Source organism: Nicotiana tomentosiformis, chromosome 6 (genome assembly GCF_000390325.3).
Source record: "Nicotiana tomentosiformis chromosome 6, ASM39032v3, whole genome shotgun sequence".
Classification (NCBI taxonomy): Eukaryota; Viridiplantae; Streptophyta; class Magnoliopsida; order Solanales; family Solanaceae; genus Nicotiana; species Nicotiana tomentosiformis.
The window spans coordinates 141124666-141145165 of NC_090817.1; the positions used below are offsets into that span (position 1 = coordinate 141124666).

At 34.8% G+C, this 20500-nt stretch overlaps 3 long non-coding RNA genes across 12 annotated transcripts; 1 reads left to right on the forward strand and 2 right to left on the reverse strand.

The window, feature by feature from the left end:
* Positions 1-323: 323 nt before the first annotated feature.
* On the forward strand, positions 324-18779 carry LOC138893426 (uncharacterized). The gene is made up of 2 exons (XR_011408924.1): positions 324-466; positions 18646-18779. It is a non-coding gene; the product is annotated as an uncharacterized lncRNA (long non-coding RNA).
* Positions 371-8709, reverse strand: LOC104121113 (uncharacterized). 9 transcript variants are annotated; one of them, XR_011408922.1, is made up of 3 exons: positions 1657-8124; positions 1242-1535; positions 371-495 (listed from the first exon to the last, which is right to left on the reverse strand). It is a non-coding gene; the product is annotated as an uncharacterized lncRNA (long non-coding RNA). The 9 variants fall into 9 exon arrangements; XR_011408916.1 differs by lacking the exon at positions 371-495 and adding an exon at positions 8491-8709 and having other exon boundaries at positions 756-1535; positions 1657-6174; XR_011408917.1 differs by lacking the exon at positions 371-495 and adding an exon at positions 8491-8708 and having other exon boundaries at positions 756-1535; positions 1657-5192.
* On the reverse strand, positions 18448-19985 carry LOC104121110 (uncharacterized). Of its 2 annotated transcripts, none has more exons than XR_011408914.1 (2): positions 19648-19985; positions 18448-18776 (listed from the first exon to the last, which is right to left on the reverse strand). It is a non-coding gene; the product is annotated as an uncharacterized lncRNA (long non-coding RNA). The 2 variants fall into 2 exon arrangements; XR_011408913.1 differs by having other exon boundaries at positions 18448-19257.
* Positions 19986-20500: the final 515 nt, after the last annotated feature.

Genomic DNA, 20500 nt, shown 5'->3' on the forward strand with positions numbered 1-20500 from the left:
GTATATATATATATATATATATATATATATATATATATATATATATATATATGTTATATACAAAAATTATACAAATTTTATACGTTCAGCTACTGAATGTAAATAGTTTTCGCACGAGTTACAAGTGATAATACCCGATAATATAGGTGGATAACTATTATTTATATTATTTTGCCACCGATACTTATAAGGAATGGGAACATAATCATATTAGAGCTTACTTTCAGTCTCATATGAATAAAATAGCCGACCATTGAAATTGTTTCAAAATATAACAAAGCCCGATAAAATCTCACAAGTGGAGTCTGGGAGGTTAGTGTGTATGCAGACCTTACCCCCTACCCAAGAGAGGTTGTTTCCGATGAAAATGTTTCTAAATGTTTTTCCTAATCTCCATTGATGTACAATTATGTTCAACAATAAGGACACAAGATAAAGCTAGAACAAATACATGTCTATCAAATAGGTAATTCAGGAGCACAATACGTCATGTATCTGTAGAAACTTAAACAAAGGCAGAAGCTCAAAGCCAAAACACCAACTAGCAATTCTTCATTCAGCCAGTGAACAAGAACGAGCATTGCTAATCCCAGCAAAAAGTCAAAATGTTCAATATCATACGCTGCGTGCATGAAGTGGGTAAAGATATAGACACATGCGGTGCAGCCTAGCAGTATAACGAAATAACCAACATTGTACTCCAAAAGGTGATGCAAGGCTGCTGCAACTATCATAGGAATGACCTCAATCATAAATTTCGCCTTAGCACCAATTAACCGGAAAGGCGACATCTCGCGATGCCAATAACAAACAGAGTACCATGGAATCAGATAAGCATTAGTGCTAACAATATAGTAACTGAAAAAGGTGACAGGACCGGCATCCTCCACAAAAATTGGAAAGACAGCCCATATACACCATAAGGGAATAAAATTAAGAAGAAACCACCGCCAGTCATCACCCACTATGAGACGAACTGAAAGAAACACAGAAAAACATATTGAGCATCTCAAATAAAGTTACTAAACACACAAAATCGAGCACACCAAATCTATAAACAAGCACAATTAGAGAGGGCAACTTTGCACAAAAAGTAACAACTTCAAAGTTTAAGCAGTTTAAGCAAAGAAATTGTGGCTTTGATCTGCCAACCGAGCTAGAAAAGCATTGTAACTATCTGTTGGTATATGTTTATAGAGATTGCTAGGATAAATTTCAATTGAAGAAGCCAAAAGACATACCGGCTGGTTGACTACAAGTATATGCACCGGGTAACCTAATCAACTTCAAATTTGAAACCACGGTCATCAACATCTACCTGCACTTCTGATAGGAAACACTGACAATGCTGTGAAAGCGAGGAGGCTCAACGCAGGGGAGGGGAGAGGCGCACAGGGGGAGAACATCACCCATCTCGCTGCAGATAGATACTGAGTCATATTCATATTGATTTGTATTTTGCTGTCAACCGAGAAAGGGGACAAGATGAAAAATATATGTTCAATAACCTGATTCACCACTTCTGACAAAATTAACTGCAAAAATAAAAAATAAAAAAAAAATAAATGCAGGAATAATTGAAATATTCACAAGGGGGAAAAGGCACGAAATGTACTTTGAAAAATATTCACAGAGGGAAAAAGGCACCAACTTTACCTTGAACACTAGTAAAATAAATTAATTAGCCAAAATTGAAGGTCTGTCATGTAATTGGGAATCAGAGAGCAGTAGATGATATCAAAGGACGAAAGTAAAAATTAGTTATCCAAAAACATTATAGCTAAGTATGAAGAGAGGGCTGCACAAAAAGAGAGATTCCAACAGCCTAGAAGAAGAAGAAGAAGAAGGAGGCCAAAAAGAACAATTCCCACCTGGCAAGTAAAGGGACTAAAGCAGCAAAATGACAACACAAATAAGCAGAATGTTCAACAGGAAATCAGGGGAAATATTCAACAGCAAAATGAGAAAAATGGAGCAGGGACTGTGGGATCAACAAGTATGATTCAGCAAGCTAGTAATACACCTGCGCAAGTTCAACATCACAAACAATAAAATATAAGGGGTAAAGCAGTGGCAAAGAATGATGAAGAGGTAAGACCAATTGGGAGCTATTCTGTTCCAATGAAAAACGGGTTTCAAGCTCTTCATATAGGAGATCATGATCAAATGCCTCCTGATGAAGGTGGAGGACCTCACAATACCCAATGACTTGGTTGATATGGAATATGAGAGGAATAAATAAGAGGTATAAGCAAAAGGAATTGAGAAAATATTTACAAGACAACCACATCAAGATAGCTGGCCTAGTAGAAACAAAAGTAAAAGAAAATAAAGCAAATATGTAGCAGATAAGATAGCTCCCGGATGGAAGATGATCAACAACTACAAAGATGCAGTGAATGGTCTATTTGGGTTGTTTGGGATGATAGAGCCTATGATATACAAGCAGTGTTTAGTGATGCTCAATATATTCACTGTCAGATGATGGGAAGACATGATGGTATGGACTATGGACTGTTTCCTAACAGTAATCTATGGATGCAATACTATCGAGCAAAGGAAAATATTATGGGAACAACTACAGAGTATGGCTCCTCAAATTACTAAACCATGGCTGATATGTGGAGACTTCAATGCAATGTTATACCCTCAAGATAAAATGTCTGAATCCCCTGTACTATGGGCAGAAATCAAAGATTTTTCTGATTGCTATCACAATTTGCTGGTAAATGAATTGCCACGGAATGGAGAATATTACACCTGGTCTAATAAGCAACTTGGAAGTGCTAGGGTATGTAGTAGGCTTGATAGGGCACTGGGAAATGATGAATGGATGATGCAGTTTGGCCATTTGATCTTGCAATATGGGGAACCATTTGTGTCTGATCATGCTCCTATGCTTATTCCCATCAGGACCACTATGAATAACAATAAAGTACCTTTTAGATTCTTCAATGTCTGGGCAGATCATTCATCCTTCTTACAAATTGTTGAAGAAGAGTGGGCCAATAATAAAACTAGTAGCAGGATGAAGAATATCTGGTTGAAACTGAAAACGCTCAAACCAAAGTTTCAACAATTGAACGCAGAAGAGTACAAAGGAATAACGGAGAAGATTGATCAGAGTAGAATAGCTCTGAAAGATATACAAGCACAACTCGCAGAACAATATACCGATGCATTGGTTGATCAAGAAAAAATCTGCCTGCAGTAATTAGAAAGGTGGTCATTAATTGAAGAGAGTATCCTTCAACAAAAGGCTAGAGAGCTGGATAAAGTTGGGGGATTCAAATAGTAAATATTTTTCAGCAGTGATGAAGGAGAAGAAACAAAGAAAGCAAATTCTGAAACTCAATTCCTTAACAGGAATAAAACTTAACAGGAATAAAACTACATGATCATGAGGAGATCAAATTAGAAATTATTTACTTCTGCAAAGCCTTGATGGGATCATCTGCTGCTAGTCTGCCTGCTGTAAACAAGATGATCATGAGGAATGGCCCATCCCTATCACATCAGCAGCGACTTGACGATAACTTAAACCGACATAGTGGAGATTAGGATTATGTGTGGATCGTACACCTTTGCGGAGTGCAATTGATTGACTAAGGAGACAAGTCTGCAGTAGGTGCAGAATCTGATGTGGGGCATGAATCACCTAGGCCTCATGCTGGACGTGGACGATGATGATAAGTCAATAGTGGTGGAGCTGCAGAAGGTTGAACTGGATTATGTAGAGGAACTGGAGCTATAGGTAGTGGAGCTACAACCGGAGCTGTAGGTGGTGGAACTGGAGTTGTAGGTGGTGAAGCTACAACTGGAGTTGTAAGTGGTGGAGCTGGAGTGACTGAATCTCTAAAAGATGAAACTGGTAGTACCTCGGAAATATCTAAGTGATTACCTGAACCTGTGAAGTATGATTGGGTTTCAAAGAATGTAACATCAGCGGACATATGGTATCCTTGGAGGTCAGGAGAATAGCATCGATACCCCTTTTGTGTTCTCGAGAAACCTAGAAATATGCACTTAAGAGCACGAGGAGCTAACTTATCTGTTCCTGGAGTAAGGTTATGGACAAAACAAGTGCTTCCAAAGATACGGGGTGGAAGAGAGAACAAAGGTAAGTGGGGAAACATGACAGAGAATGGAACTTGGTTCTGGATAGCTGAAGATGGCATACGATTAATAAGATAGCAAGATGTAAGAATTGCATCCCCCAAAAACGCAACGGAGCATGAGATTGTATGAGTAGGGTACGAGCAGTTTCAATAAGATGTCTATTCTTTCTTTCAGCTACCCCATTTTGTTGAGATGTGTACGGACAAGATGTTTGATGAATAATCCCATGAGATTTCATAAACTGCTGAAATGGGGAAGACAAATACTCTCGGGCATTATCACTACGAAATGTGCGAATAGAAACCCCAAATTGATTTTGAATTTCAGCGTGGAAGGTCTGAAAAATAGAAAACAGCTCAAATCGAATTTTTTTCAAAAATATCCAAGTGCACATGGAATAATCATCAATGAAACTGACAAAGTAGCGGAATCCCAAGGTGGAACTTACCTGACTAGGACCCCAAATATCTGAATGGACTAAAGTAAAATGTGACTCTGCTCGATTATCAAGACGTGGAGGGAAATGGGAGCGAGTATGCTTACCGAGCTGACATGACTCACACTCTAGAGCTTACAAGTGAGATAAACCATATACCATTTTTTGAAGTTTTGACAAACTGAATCTGGTGAATCAGTAACAGGACAAGTTGTAGAAGGAAGACAAGATGTGAGTCCATGTGATTTAGCAAGGATAAGGTAATAAAGTCCGTTTGATTCACGCCTGGTACCAATGATCCGCCCCGTACTGCGTTCCTATATAAAAACATGATCGTTAAGAAATAAAACATCGCATTTAAGTGATTTGGCTAAGCGACTAACAGTTATGAGATTAAAATGACTATTGAGAACATAAAGGATTGAATCTAAAGGTAAGGAAGGAAGTGAGCTTGCTTGACCTATTGCAGTTGCCATGGTTTGAGACCCATTGGCCATTGTGACTTTTGGAAGAGATTGAGAATATAAAATAGTAGTGAAAAGAGATTTGTTACCAGAAATATGATCTGATGCACCTGAATCAATGACTCAAGACTCAGAGGATGAAGATTGAGAGAAACAAGTCATGCTATTATTACCTGTTTGAACAACAGAAGGTATCTCAGAAGATGTCTGCTTACATGCTTTATACTGAAGGAACTCAATATACTCTGTTAAAGAAACCATACGATTATTCAAAGCATCGGTTCCCATGTCGCTACAATTTGTAGTAGTAGGGTTAACTTGAAATAGTGAAAATAAGTAACTCATGTGAGAAAACTGAAGAAATAGCTTGAAAAATACTGTTTATAGCAGGAAAACAGAACATTGTTCTGTGCCAGAAATACTGTTGCTCGCCGGAAAGTTCCAAAGTTCTCAGAATTTATCGTAGCCAGGATGGATAGACTCGAAATTCCTTTGTGAGCAAGTTGTCCTGAAGAAATATTTTTAAAAAATAGCCGAAAAGGTCATTGTTCACGCCGGAAAAATATAAAAGTGGTCGAAATTTGATTTAAATTTAGATGGGTAGGCTCGAAATTTTGAGGAGAGCACACTGTCCTGAAGAAGCTTCGCAAAAAAGTGGCCGGAACCCTCGCCGGAAAAGTTGTTGCCGGCGCGTGGAGGAGTGTGGCGGCTTTTCTGCCGGATAAAATTTCAGGGGTTGGTTGTCGGATAGTGATCTACCTCGTGGTGGTATTGGTTTTAGCACAATACCGACATAAAGTGACTTTCACTTAGACAAGCCTTAGGTCACCGGAAAAATTACACGATGACTAAGTTCTTTCTTCCCGGTTAACGCTGGAATGACGCACACCGATCCTTTCTCACTAATGCTCTAATACCATGTGAAAAGGCACGGGAGAAAATATGTTATTGATATTGTATGATAAATATAATACAAGAGGTCCTTATTTATAGCTATACACTACAAGGAGATATTACTCATCTTCCAATGTGGAACAAGACTACACTATACATATCTGTAAACTAACATATATAAATTAATATCCAAGATCATAGCTTCCAGAATGTAAAAGGTAATGTCTTTCATTATCTCAGAAGCACATGCTGGGTTTATACCTGGAAGAAAGATAGCAGATAATGTCATTTTATCTCATGAACTGATAAAGGCTTATAACAGAAAACATATCTCTCCTAGGTGCATGATAAAGGTAGACATGCAATAAGCATATGACTCAGTGGAATGGATATACATAGAGTAGATTATGGAAGAGTTAGGTTTCCCAACAAAGTTTTTTGGATGGGTAATGACTTGTGTAAAACAGTCAACTACTTTGATTCTTTTCAATGGAGAAACATTGGAGCCTTTCAATGTAGCTAAAGGTTTGAGACAAGGGGACCCCGTGTCCCCCTTCCTCTTTGCCATAGCTATGGAATATTTGAGCAGAATCCTCCTCGGTCTGAAGCAAGTGAAACATTTCAAGTACCATCCAAGATGTGGAAGGCTAGATATTACTCATCTAAGTTTCGCAGATGACATGCTCTTATTTACTAGGGGGATGTAGAATCTGCGAAGGCATTGAATGACTGTTTCCTCATCTTCTCTGCTGCATCTGGCCTACAAGCAAACTTATCAAAAAGTGTTGTCTATTTCATAGGAGTGGAGGCAAACATTAAAAAAGAGATCCTACAGGTTTTTGGTTACACTCATGGGGAGTTGCCGTTCAAGTACTTAGGGATCCCTTTAGATACTAAGAAGTTGACAATTATACAATGGCATCCCCTCATTGATAAGATTGTGGCTAGAATTACTTCATGGACTGCAAAAAAACTCACCTATGCAGGAAGGCTTCAGCTGATACAGACAGTTTTATTTGGGATACAAGCATACTGGTCTCAATTGTTCATAATACCCGTGAAAGTTCTGAAGTTGATAGAAGCATATTGCAGAAGCTACTTGTGGTCTGGAGCTAATACAATTACCAAGAAGGCTTTGGTTGCTTGGGAAAGAATATGTCTACCTAAATCTGTTGGTGGTCTCAACTTGATTAACCTACAGATATGGAATAAAGCAGCTATTGCAAAAATATTCTGGGACCTAGAGCATAAACAAGACAGGTTATTGGTGAAATGGATACATTCCTACTATATAAAAGGCCAGAGGATAACTGATATACCTATACCACAACAATCCAGTTGGATGGTGAGGAAGATACTGGGTGCTAGGAGTACAATTGCTCAACTGTATAAACCCTTGACGGAAGGAGAAAGACTTATCAAACAAATCTATATACAACTGCTACCTGCCCTCCCAAAAGTTGGATGGAAGAACCTGATATTTAAAAATGCTGCTAGACCTAAAGCTCTATTTACTATGTGGCTACAATGTCAAAATAAGTTGCTGACTGTGAATAGACTTGCAAAATGGGCAATAAAAGTGAATCCTCAATGTGTACTTTGCCTAACCACTACTGAGACTAGAGACCATTTATTTGGAGAATGCAAATTTGTTGTAGACTTGTGGAGCAGACTCATGAAATGGATGCAAATCCAACCTGTTGTTCTATCTTCATGGAATCAATTCTTTACATGGATCATTATACAAGCTAGGGGAAAATCTAAGAGGGCTAAGCTGATAAAGATGACCTACGCAGAATTTGTCTACGCAGTTTGGAGGGAAAGAAACCTGAGAATATTTAAAGGGGAGAGAAGAGATCAACTCACCCTTGCTAAGGAGATTTCTTGTGTCTGCAACTTTAGAGCTACTGGAGATATGAATCACATGCTACATCAATACTATTTTTAATTTGTGTCTGTTTTCGACACTTCATGCTACAACTAGGATAAATAGATAACACCTTTGTATAGGCTTTTGTGAGTATTTCTTTTAGAACAGCCAACTGAGTTTTGCTGGGTTGTACTTTGTATTCCTCTACTTGGTGATTAATAAAATACATAATTACCAACAAAAAAAAATATTATAGAAAGCTTCAACCAATGTACGTTTAGGGTTTTTAAAGGCTGAGAATTTTACGCTCTGAAAATTTAATATTTATATATATATATATATATATATATATATATATGAGAGAGAGAGAGAGAGAGAGAGAGAGAGAGAGAGAGAGAGAGAGAGATAGAGAGACACACAAAATTGCAAAACTGTGATTTAAAAAACACAAGTTGCTGCAAGGAAGAAAAGAGAATCGATACTTCAGTTACTTGACGAAACGAGATCCAAAGCAATTGGGAGAATGTTAGATGACAAAGCGGAGATATATGCTTGAAAAAAAAATATGGATGCAAAGCAACAACATGGGAAAACGTTTGATGACAAAGCGTCTAGTCTTACGGGTAAAAGATGGGGGAAAAGGAAGGGAGTCGAATAATGACGTTACTCGCCCAAGAAAAAGTTTAGAGGCTAGGAACCTGTCATACCCCTGAAGAAGCGGCCACTGTGCACGAAGAAGCTATTGTTAAGCTTCAATTAGCTGGACGAAACAAGATCCAAAGCAATTGGGAGAATTTTCGATGACAAAAGCGGAGATTTACGGTTTAAGAAAATATCGATCCAAAGCAACAAAAGAGAAGAAGTCAGATGACGACGCGTCCGGTCTAGGGTAAAAGATGGGGAAAAAAGAAGGGGTCGAGTGCCTAATTAGAAAGAATTACATAGTATGTCACCCGACCCAACCCTATAACCAAAATAGGCCCATATTTTGGGATCTTACCCGTTTGGGCCCATATTGTATAAATTTTGAAAAAAATAAAAGTTTCCCGCCACTCTCTTCTCCTATTCTTCTCCCCACTCTAGTGCCACCTCCTCTAGGTTTGTTATAAAGTTTAAGATTTTGATATCCAAATCAAAAATTAGGTTGGAGAAATTGGAAGCTTTCCAGATCTAAAATTTTATGAAAGAATCATACTTAACTACGAATGGGTGCTATTGAAATCTTCTATCTATATAGAATAGAAGAAGTAAATCAATATGATGATGCTAAATGTTACGTTGAAAAATCAACAAGTGTCAAATTTTTGAACAAAATTAGTTAGGATAGTTAATAATTAGTTACTTTTTATAAATTTAAATTAAAAATAAATAATATCAATATATTTTTAAGAAAAATACTATATATATATATATATATATATATATATATATATATATATATATATATATATATATATATATATATATATATATATATATATATATATATATATATATGCATGAGATTGAAATAAAATTTTAAAAAATAATAAAAGTTCCTAAATATGATGAATATTGATTCTATGTTAGTAATTCTATAACGAAATAAACATTGCCTCACAAAAATCCTCAATCCTCATACGCTTTATTGAAATTACGGTACATAAATTTTGTAGTATTTGTTTATTAGCCTGTACAAAATAAGCTAGAATTCTCTTTTTAATAAGGTATACAATTTTCTCTTTTATGTTAGGAAATTTTAGAATTGATAATAATTTTAATCCTTCTTGAAAAGATATTTTTTTATTTTATTAAACTTAGGATTTTAGGAATTGAATAAAATTTGATTCCTTCTTGAAAAAGTATTTTCTCATTTATTTATGACTGAAATTTTAAGAATTTGTTTTTTTCTTTTTCTTTATTTACGTTAGATATTTTAGGAATATTCATTTTTTTTCTATCATGTAGATCAATTATTTTATTTTACATTTCATATTAGACTATTTTAACTCCGTATATTTAGTTTCTATTTAAATTAGGAATTGTTAAACATTTCGGGGATACTTTGAGACAATTAAATTGCTTGTAGGAATTATATTCTCAAGCTATATAATTTTGTAGTCGTATGAGATGCAAGTACATATGAAACTTAAGGCTATCGTTGGGTTGTCAAAAAGGAAGAGGAAAGTGGTCAAAGGTTTTTTTTTCTTCTTCAAAGTTTTCGATAAACATCAATTTTCTTCTTACGCACTGTGATATTAGGAAAAAGGATGGAAAGAAGTCCTAAATATTAGAAAATAATTTTAAAAAAAAATTCAAATATAGGAAAAATAATTAAATATTTTTTTCTAAATATTAGAAGAATGATTAATTGACTATTTTGTCTAGTGTGAAATTAATTTAAGTGTAGAAAAAATTAACGATATTTCGCTAAGTGACTTCGTTCTTTTAGTATAACATAGATATAGATAGATATATAGATGAAGAATTAACCCAAACAGTCGTCCATCCAATATATTAAATAGATGAATAATTATACATATATGTATTATATGTATATAATTATATATAATATATGCATATGGCTAGAAAAGATAAACAATGAATATCGCCGGCTATTTTGCGTAAAGATAGATGCATGGATGGATGGATAGAAATTAAAGTTCCCAACGATATAGATCGATATTACGTGTTCTTCATAATTTTGATAAAAGAATTTAAAGTTAAAGTACTATTAAGATATTATTTGTTATAAATATTTTAAATTTTTAATCATAGACGGAGGTGCCTGCTTAGTACACGTTCTTCACAAAACAATATAAATTTCTTATTCCTACCCAAGAGCTAAGAACACATAATATTTGCACTTATTCTTATTATCCATTTGAGTTAAGAACAAAGATAATAATATAATACAATTATATAAGTTTACGTATTGTTAACAAAGATAATATTATGTGTTCTTTAAAGAAGAAGTATAATTATCTTTTCTTACGACAATATTAGTAAAGGAATCCTAAAGGATATATATTTATTTCTGAAATAATCTTTTCCCTCTAATTCTTTTCGAAGTAATATGATTCCTTATATATAGAAAATATTATGGAAAGATTTAAAATTACTAAATATTAGGAGTTCTTACATAATCTAAATAAGAAAAATATTTAATTAAAAAGATTTAGTTAGCTTTAAAGGTCCTAAAATTAGAAATATAAGGAAATGTCAAATTTGTCTAATGTGAAATCTATTTTTAAGGATAAAAAAAGCGAACGACATTTCGCTAAGGTCTTTCGTGTTTTTAATATAGTATTAGCCTTTATGGTATGCGCGTTTACCTAATCTCAACGAATACAAAATATAAAAGAAAGTCAAATAAATATTATTTTAAGATTTATTTTTGAGTTATATAATAAAAGTTAACGAATAAATGTAAAATCATAAATAAAAAAAAATGATTGTCAATCCTATTAGATTTTTTAAATTAATATAAACTGTTTAATATAGATTTATTTGTTGAAGGAATAATTTAATTTTTAAAAGGTATAAAATTATATATATAGGCCAACTCAACTTTGTGGTAATTAACTTCATATAAATTACTCCATAATTTTTTAGATTATTAGGTGCATTACATGTTTTTTCATATTGTTCGGTTTATTTCTAGTTTATTTTAATACTTTACATATAATATGTAACCAAATCTCACGGTAGTTTTCTAAAATAATCTATGTTTCCAATACCCAAATCCTCGTTGATTTCCAATAAATAAAATCTTGCCTTCGTTTTATACTCTTTAAGTTTCATAAATATTTAGGCGTGTATGTGTCTTTAGGAAGAAATATAGTCATAATAATAAATAAGTAATATGTCTATCTAATGTACGTGAGAGGGTGAACTTTTTGGAGTTAAGATCGCTTTATTATATATGGAAGAAACGTAAATGACAAGCTAATTGTCTATTTTGCCCAAATACTACTATAGTTTTAATGTAACGATTCGACCGGTCGTTTTAAGTATTACAGCCATGTTCTCTCATTTATTATTCATTTTATGCTTTACAGTTATTATGTGACTTGTCGGGGTAGTTTGTTCGGGTCCGGTGAGGTTTTGGAATGAATTAAGACACTTAGTCTCAAGGATGAAAACTTAAGTTGAAAAAGTTGTCCGGATATTGACTTGTGTGTAAACGACTCCGCAATAGAGTTTTGATGATTCCAATAGCTCTGTATGGTGATTTTGGACTTAGGAGTGTGTCCGAAAAATAATTTGGAAGTCCGTAGTTAATTTGGCTTGAAATGGTGAAATTAGAAAATTGAAGGTTTGGAAGTTTGACCGGGAGTTGACTTTATTGATATCGAGGTCGGAATTCAGTTCTGATTTTTTTTATAGGTCTGTTATGTCACTTCTGACTTGTGTGCAAAATTTGAACTCTATCGGATTTGATTTGATAGGTTTCGGCATCGAATATAGAAGTCGGAATTCGTTAGTTTTCATTAGGTGAATTGGGGTGCGATTCGTATTTTTAGCGTTGTTTGATTTGATTTGAGGCCTCAACTAAGTTCGTATGATATTTTAGGACTTGTTGGTATTTTTGATTAGGGTCTCGAGGTTCTTGGGTGGATTACGGATGGCTAATGGATCAAAATTTGGACTTAAACAACTACTGAAATTTTTTGCCTTCTGGTGCAATCGCACCTGCAGAGTTTTGCTCGCAGGTGCGACCTCGCATAAACGAGTTTTCCATCGCAGAAGCGGCCAGGCGTGGGTTGAGGCAGTGATCGCAGAAGCGGACAGGTGGACCGCAAAAGCGGGTCACACCTGCGAGTGTGCGATCGCAGAAGCGGAAGGGCGAGAGGGGAGGCTGCTTCGCAGAAGCGAGTTTGCAGAAGCGGACTTCTTGTTCGCAGAAGCGAAGGCAGTTGCGGAAGCGAAAGCTTCACCGCAAAAGCGCAACCGCAGATGCGGCCAAGTGCATCGCATATGCGAAAATGCTGGGTAGTGTAAATCGAAGTGTCCGAGATTTTTTTTCACTTTTGGACATTTCAAGCACGTATTGGGGCGATTTTTGAGCGAGAATTCACGAAAAAATTTGAGGTAAGTCACTTGTAATCATTGTTAGTCAATAATATTGAATTATCTTTGAATATCCGATTAGATTACGTATTTTTGAGGTGTAATTCGAGAATTTGGGCCTAGGGATTTGAAAATAAGATTTGAGAATTTGGAGGTCGAGTTGATGTCGGAATTTGGTAAAATAGGTATGGTTGGACTCGTGGTTGAATGCACATTCATATTTTGTAACTTTTGTCGGGTTTTGAGACGTGGGCCCTATTGTTGATTTTTTAGTTGAATTTCAGATTTTAATAGGGAAATTTAGTATTTTCATATGGAATTGATTCCTATAATTCGTGTTGACTGTATCGAATTAATTGTGACTAGATATGAGGTATTCAGAAGCCAATTCGCGAGGCAAATGCTTATTGGAATAAAGAATTTGACGGTTTGAGGTAAGTAATATTTCTAAACTTGGTTCTGAGGGTATAAACCCCGAAAGTACGAGTTATGTGTGTAGACATTAAAATTTAATCTGATTTAGGTGGGGCCTCTACAAGACAAGCCGGTCTTCAAGCCCAAAAAGTCTGCTAGGGTTGCTTGGAGGCTACTCTACCCTAACCCTAAATCAAAGTTATAATAAGAGTCACATATTCCCTTTGAAAAGACATATAAAAAATTGAGATCATCTCAACAATTCCATAAACTCTCGGAATATGCACAAAGAGATCAAATATATGATCTTTAAAATTGTATAAAACTCTTGGAATATTCATTAAGAGATCAAAGACATGCCAAATATGTTTTGTTCAAAGTTCTAGCAACATTTAAGATCCAAATAGAGTGTTGCTACATGCTTCTTGATAATCAAATACATCAAGGAGATGCATATCATTCTATGTTCGAGAAATACGCCGCTAAGGCCCTCGAATTACGGATAACAAATCAGAGTAAAAAATCAAGGGAGAAACATAATTATACCCGCATCATTTTATCAATAATTTTTTTTTTCATATTTATATTGTGGTTGTAATTTATTTTTGTATCACATATAATTTGTTGCAAACAAATTGGCACGCCCAGTGGGACCAGTTCTGCCCTTCATCTCTTTCTCCTGTAAATCGGAAACTACAATATTCAAAATCAACTATTGTGATAGCCTTTAGATAGATTAATGGTGTTCTAAGTAAGGACCTAATGCAGTCACATCTGTTGATCTCTATTATGTTGGTCCGGTCACTCGACGCATGTTCAAGACCAGTTGCTTGGATGGATCGAATAATTTACTTTCTTGGATATTGCAAAAAAGAGCAAATCTCATATGATGACTGTATATATTTGGGGGCAACATACCTTATTCTCTATTCAAAGTGATTTCTCGTCAAAGCCACAATATCGCAAGAAGGATGCGCTGAGTGGTTCCGCTACAATACTACAAGGATTAACGAACAAATTGATCCAACCACCGAAGTCTGAAACTGCAAAAGGAAGAATCTTGAAGTAGATATTCAATGGCGGACAAATAACGACATTCAGCAATATCCAAATCCAAAGGAAGCATGAGTTCACGACTATATCGCATGCCAAAGCAAAGCAAACTGTAACGGCCCGACCGGTCGCTTTGATCTCCAGCGCGTCGTTCAGCGGTTCAAGGCCATGAGTAGCTTTACTTCAGGTATTACGACTTGTACGTGTGGTCGGAATTGAATTTCGGGAAGTTCGGAGTTGATTCGGAAAGAAAATTCTCATTTCGGAAGCTTTAAGTTGGAAGAATTGGCTAAGGTTAGACTTTTGAGTAAACGACATCCGAATCGGGATTTAAAGGTTCCGACAGGTTCGTATGAGGATTTTGGACTTGAGCGTATGTCCGGATCGGGTTTTGGATGACCCGGGAGCGTTTCGGCGCATATTGTGGAAGTTGACATTTTGGAAGAATTTCATAAATTTGGGTTGAAGTGCATTTCAATGTTAGCAATGTCCATTTGGGATCCTGAGTCTGGAAATAGCTCCGTATGGTGATTCTGGTATTGGGAGCGTGTCCGAAAATGGATTTAGAGGTATGTAGGTCATTCTGGGGCCATTTGGCGAGAGTTAGAAATTTGAAGGTTTTTTTTTTGAGAAGTTTGACCGGAAGTGGACTTTCGAACTGTAAATAATCCAAACCAGTATGCAAACAGAGCTCCAGCCTCGAATTAAGGTACCTCGAGGTGATAACAGTATAAGAACAGTAAAGATTGAATAAATTGATGAACAAGAACACGAGTCAGAAAAGAAGAGCTATATCGCTTTTGTTTTAGTGAAGAATAATCCTACAAATGATTGGAACTCCTCTTTATATGGTAGATGAAACCTAATTATGGTATGTCTTACAGAAGAAAATCGTATAAACAGCTAATTAACAGCTTCTGATTTGGTCCGTTCCGAGATTCACGCCACGATCCTCGACCAATCATGAATATCACGCTCTTTTCGTTAATAAGTTGTCCCCGATGTTACTCGAAGTCTATATCTCCCGGCTTCGATTGATACCGACCTCAATCTCGAAAGAGACTTCGATCTCGAACTCAATACCTTAGCTCTTCAATGCAACGTCCTTGTTTCGATCATATAGTGAAATCGGGCCGATTTTTACCGTATACATTGACCATGTCGTATGAACATTTCAATTGTGACAAGGAAACATATTTTTAAGTGGCATCATTTTCAAACCAGAACAAATTGTAACAGTGACCTCTTGAATCTGACATTTTATACATTCCTTAAATACTTAATATTTGCCATAATACTTTTTTAATGTAGTTTCTAATTATTTAAATTTTACGTAAATAATATATTATTGAGAAATTAATATTTAACTGAGACCGAAAAATATAAGAGTGTGATCATCTTATCTCAAATTTTAAGTTTATTAGAGAGTATCATACTTTTATTTAATTAATTATATTTTCAACAACTCCAAATTCCTTCCGTTTTTTAAGAGAGTGTATGAAAAGTGAAACTAAAATAAATAACATTAAGTGCGATGAACTTTTATAACTCCCTTAGTGTTTCATTTTTTTTGTTTTTGCTTCATTATTCAATCGTTAGACTTTGGTCAAGCCCAATGCAAGCGGGTCAAACTGAAATCTCTGATTACAAATTACCTTGGTAATTAGATATCTTTCCAAAAATATTATGCAAAGACCAAATGTCAAGTTGACTAATATTCTTCATACCTATGACTGTTATATCAGTCATAATCTGATCTTTACAAAAGAGCTTCCCAGATTTATTGTTTAATTTTCTTAGTTGATATTATATATTAATTATATATGGTTATACATGAATTATGCATATATTTATCATACATCCGTCAACTATTTTTAATTTAAGTGATTAAACGAATAATTATTTAGGTTAATTTTTCTACTACAAAATAAACAAATGAGTATAATCCGAGTGGTTAGTACATTTCGTCCATCATTTTAATTAATCATATAAAGGAAAAGTTTTATACTCGTAGTAATTCATGCAAGCAGCTTCAAAAAAATCTTCCAACAACTTCCCAAAAAGTCTCGCAACAACTTTATTTCTTTTATAAATAGAGAGCCAAGACAGTTTATTCTGTACATCAGTTTGAAGTTAAAATAATATATCAGTCTTTCTCTATATTTGTGTTTGGTTTATTTACTTTATAATTTTTATTTTATAATATAATGATAAATATTTTTCTTCGGAAAAAAAGAGATAGGAGGCTATTGGGGGAGAGCTGAAAGGTGGGGGATTAGTTATTATTTGTAAAATTAGTACTACTAGCTAGTGGGTATACGTCTCTAGTTTCATAACGTTTTTTAGAGCATTGGTATACGAATTTAACTTATATTTTAATAATACTTATATTACAATTTATTTTAACTGGTTTTAACAGATAATATGTCTTATTTTTCATGTCATTGCTTTTACTTTTGACAATCTTATACTTGTAGTTATGTCTTTAGGTAACTTGATAGTCGTAGATTTTTTTTTTGTATTATCAATATATGTATTGACCCTCCTCTCCCATCTCATGATAGGGGTAAGGTCAGCGTACACACTATTCTCCCAGACCCCAATTTATTGTCGGTGTTGTTGTTGTTATAATATATGTGTAGACCTACTTATAATATAACTTCTGACCAAATATGTACATTTAAACCTCTTTATAACAACCTTGTTTGTTTCGAATATTTTTGGATGTTATAGCGAATTGCTGTTATAGAAAACATAATTATAATAGAACATGAGAATTGGCTCCGAAAAAATTTGACTTTTATAGAAAAGTGTTGTTATATAAGGATGTTGTTATAGTAATGTCTTACTGTAATATATTATATGTTTGTATACCATAAATGATGTTCATCCTCTTGCTTTGAGACTGGTAAAAAAGAGTAAGGGGGAATAAATATTCGGTCCCATTCCTGCGTATTACTGAAGGACATGACTACACTCAGTATCGGAAATTGAATGTGCTCGTCTTTTGTATTAAAATCCAAGTGTATGATTTATTATTGTTTTTTTTCCTTGCATGTGTATAGTTATTGGTTACAGGTTTGGCAAAGTAATAGATATAGGGAAAAAGACAATAGTACATTAGCCCTGCCAGAGTCATTCATGTGCATTGCATAATTCGTAAGATAAGTTAATATATAATTTAGCTGTTTTGTAATTTACTTATCTAATATCCATCCCATTGAGAAATATTTCTCCAACAGGAGTAGGTTAGGACAACTTGGACATGTTTTTTTGTACTGCTGGCAAAGGCCACCCTAATCAGGTAGATGAGGCATGTACTACTCCTATATCTACTTTCATACTACCTGGGGGTGGCAAATTGACGGGTAGGGTCGAATATGAGTGGGTTAGAATGAGTTAATCGATGGATAATGTGAATACTCATATTATACATGAATATGATCACTTTTAAAGTTTACTTTCAGTCTCCTATGAATAAAAATAGCTCGCCATTGACCCTGTTGAAATTGTTTCTAAATGTTTTTCCTTTTCTCCAGTGATGTACAATTATGTTCAACGATAAGGACACACAGTGGCGGAGGCACAAGCCGAAATACGAGTTCGGCCGATCCCAATAGTTTTTGCTCAAACAATGTATTTAGCTAGCGTTTGGTCATAGATTACCAAATTTGTTTTGAAAAATCGGATTTGGGTGAAGTTTGATTTGAAGATGAAAATGTGTTTGGACATGAGTTTTCAAAACATATTTCACTTTTTTTTTTGAAAAAACATGACTTATACCCACAAGTTCTTAAAACTATCACAAATACCCAACAATACCTTCGTCAATAACATCCATTATATTATCGCAAATCATAATCCTGAACATAAATAAATTTAGTACAAAATTATCATTTTTATAATGAATTACATAATACACCATCAGATGACCGAGAAGACGAAGCAACATTGTTACAAAATAATAAATGGTGGGCTCTTTTATAAAATACAAAATTTTGGAGCAATTTTTAAAAAATGTAATAGTAATATTTTGGGGCAAAACCAGCTCTTGAGTTGGTTTTAGGATTTGGGTTTTGGGAATTTGCCAAAATATGAATAAAATTTATGAACAAACATGTATTTGCCAAAAAAAAACTCAAATATATTTTGGCAAAATCTATGGCCAAACAGATCCTTAGTATTTAGAATTCATTAAATATGTACAAATATTAAATATAGAACCCAGTCACTAACACTTGGAATCATTGTTCTAAAATCCAGAAACCATAAGGTTGAAATCCTAGCTGCGTCTACAAGGACACAAAGATAAAGCTAGAACAAATACATGTCTATCTCAAAAGAAAAAGTAACTCATAAATTTAAGAGATACTGGAAAGGTACGCAAATGTCCCCTTCATATCAACAAGGCAGCTCCTCCTCCAACTCCTTTTTAGGATGATTAGGTAATTCAGGAGCACAATACGTCATGTATCTGTAGAAACTTAAACAAAGGCAGAAGCTCAAAACCAAAACACCAACTAGCAATTCTTCATTCAGCCAGTGAACAAGAACGAGCATTGCTAATCCCAGCAAAAAGTCAAAATGTTCAATATCATACGCTGCGTGCATGAAGTGGGTAAAGATATAGACACATGCGGTGCAGCCTAGCAGTATAACGAAATAACCAACATTGTACTCCAAAAGGTGATGCAAGGCTGCTGCAACTATCATAGGAATGACCTCAATCATAAATTTCGCCTTAGCACCAATTAACCGGAAAGGCGACATCTCGCGATGCCAATAACAAACAGAGTACCATGGAATCAGATAAGCATTAGTGCTAACAATATAGTAACTGAAAAAGGTGACAGGACCGGCATCCTCCACAAAAATTGGAAAGACAGCCCATATACACCATAAGGGAATAAAATTAAGAAGAAACCACCGCCAGTCATCACCCACTATGAGACGAACTGAAAGAAACACAGAAAAACATATTGAGCATCTCAAATAAAGTTACTAAACACACAAAATCGAGCACACCAAATCTATAAACAAGCACAATTAGAGAGGGCAACTTTGCACAAAAATTCACAACTTCAAAGTTTAAAAAGGAGAAACTCCTCATGTCTCCAAACAGTATAAGAAAAGAAATTGTGGCATTGATCTGCGAACCGAGCTAGAAAAGCACCGTAACTTCAAAAGACTTACCGGCTGATTGACTACAAGTACATAAACCGGGTAATCTAATCAACTTTAAAATTGAAACCACGGCCATCAAAAACTGCCTGCCTCCCTATATCTAGTCTTACGGGTAAAAGATGGGGGAAAAAGAAAGGGAGTCGAATAATGACGTTACTCGCCTGAGAAAAAGTTGAGGCTAGGAACCTGTCATACCCCTGAAGAAGCGGCCACTGTGCACGAAGAAGCTGCTGTTGAGCTTCAATTAGCTGGACGAAACGAGATACAAAGCAATTGGGAGAATTTTCGATGACAAAAGCGGAGATTTAGGGCTTAAAAAAATATCGATCCAAAGCAACAAAAGAGAAGAAGCCAGATGACGAAGCGTCCGGTCTAGGGTAAAAAAGGGGGGAAAAGGAAGGGGTCGAGTGCCTAATTAGAAAGAAATTAGAAAGAATTACATAGTATGCCACCCGACCCAACCCTATAACCAAAATAGGCCCATATTTTGGGATCTTACCCGTTTGGGCCCATATGGGTATATATTTTACACACACTTTACTTTACTTTACTACTATCAATAAAGGGAATCGGGAGGAGCTTCGGTTCAGGTGAAATTACAAAAAAATCATAAAACTTTACATTATTCCATATTGGTCCACACGACACTAATGGGTTGTGCAAAGAGCACTGTACATTGTACTTTACTATCTGTTCCATTTTATTGGCAATTGAATGGACTTTCTACAGAGACACAATCACACAGGTCCCTTCCAGCGCTGTCCATAAATTATGGTACCAAAATTTTAGTATTCGGTATGTTATTTGGTTTAATTTTTATAAAAAAATATTATTTGTTAGTTTAAAATAAAAATTAAAATATCGATACCGTATCGAAATATATATTATATTCCATAATATATATATTATTAATTATAACATAAATATATTATATTGTTTTCCTTTTTTCTCTAATTTTATCAATTAAATCTAACCAAGTAACAATATATTTCTAACGATCAAATTTATTACTTT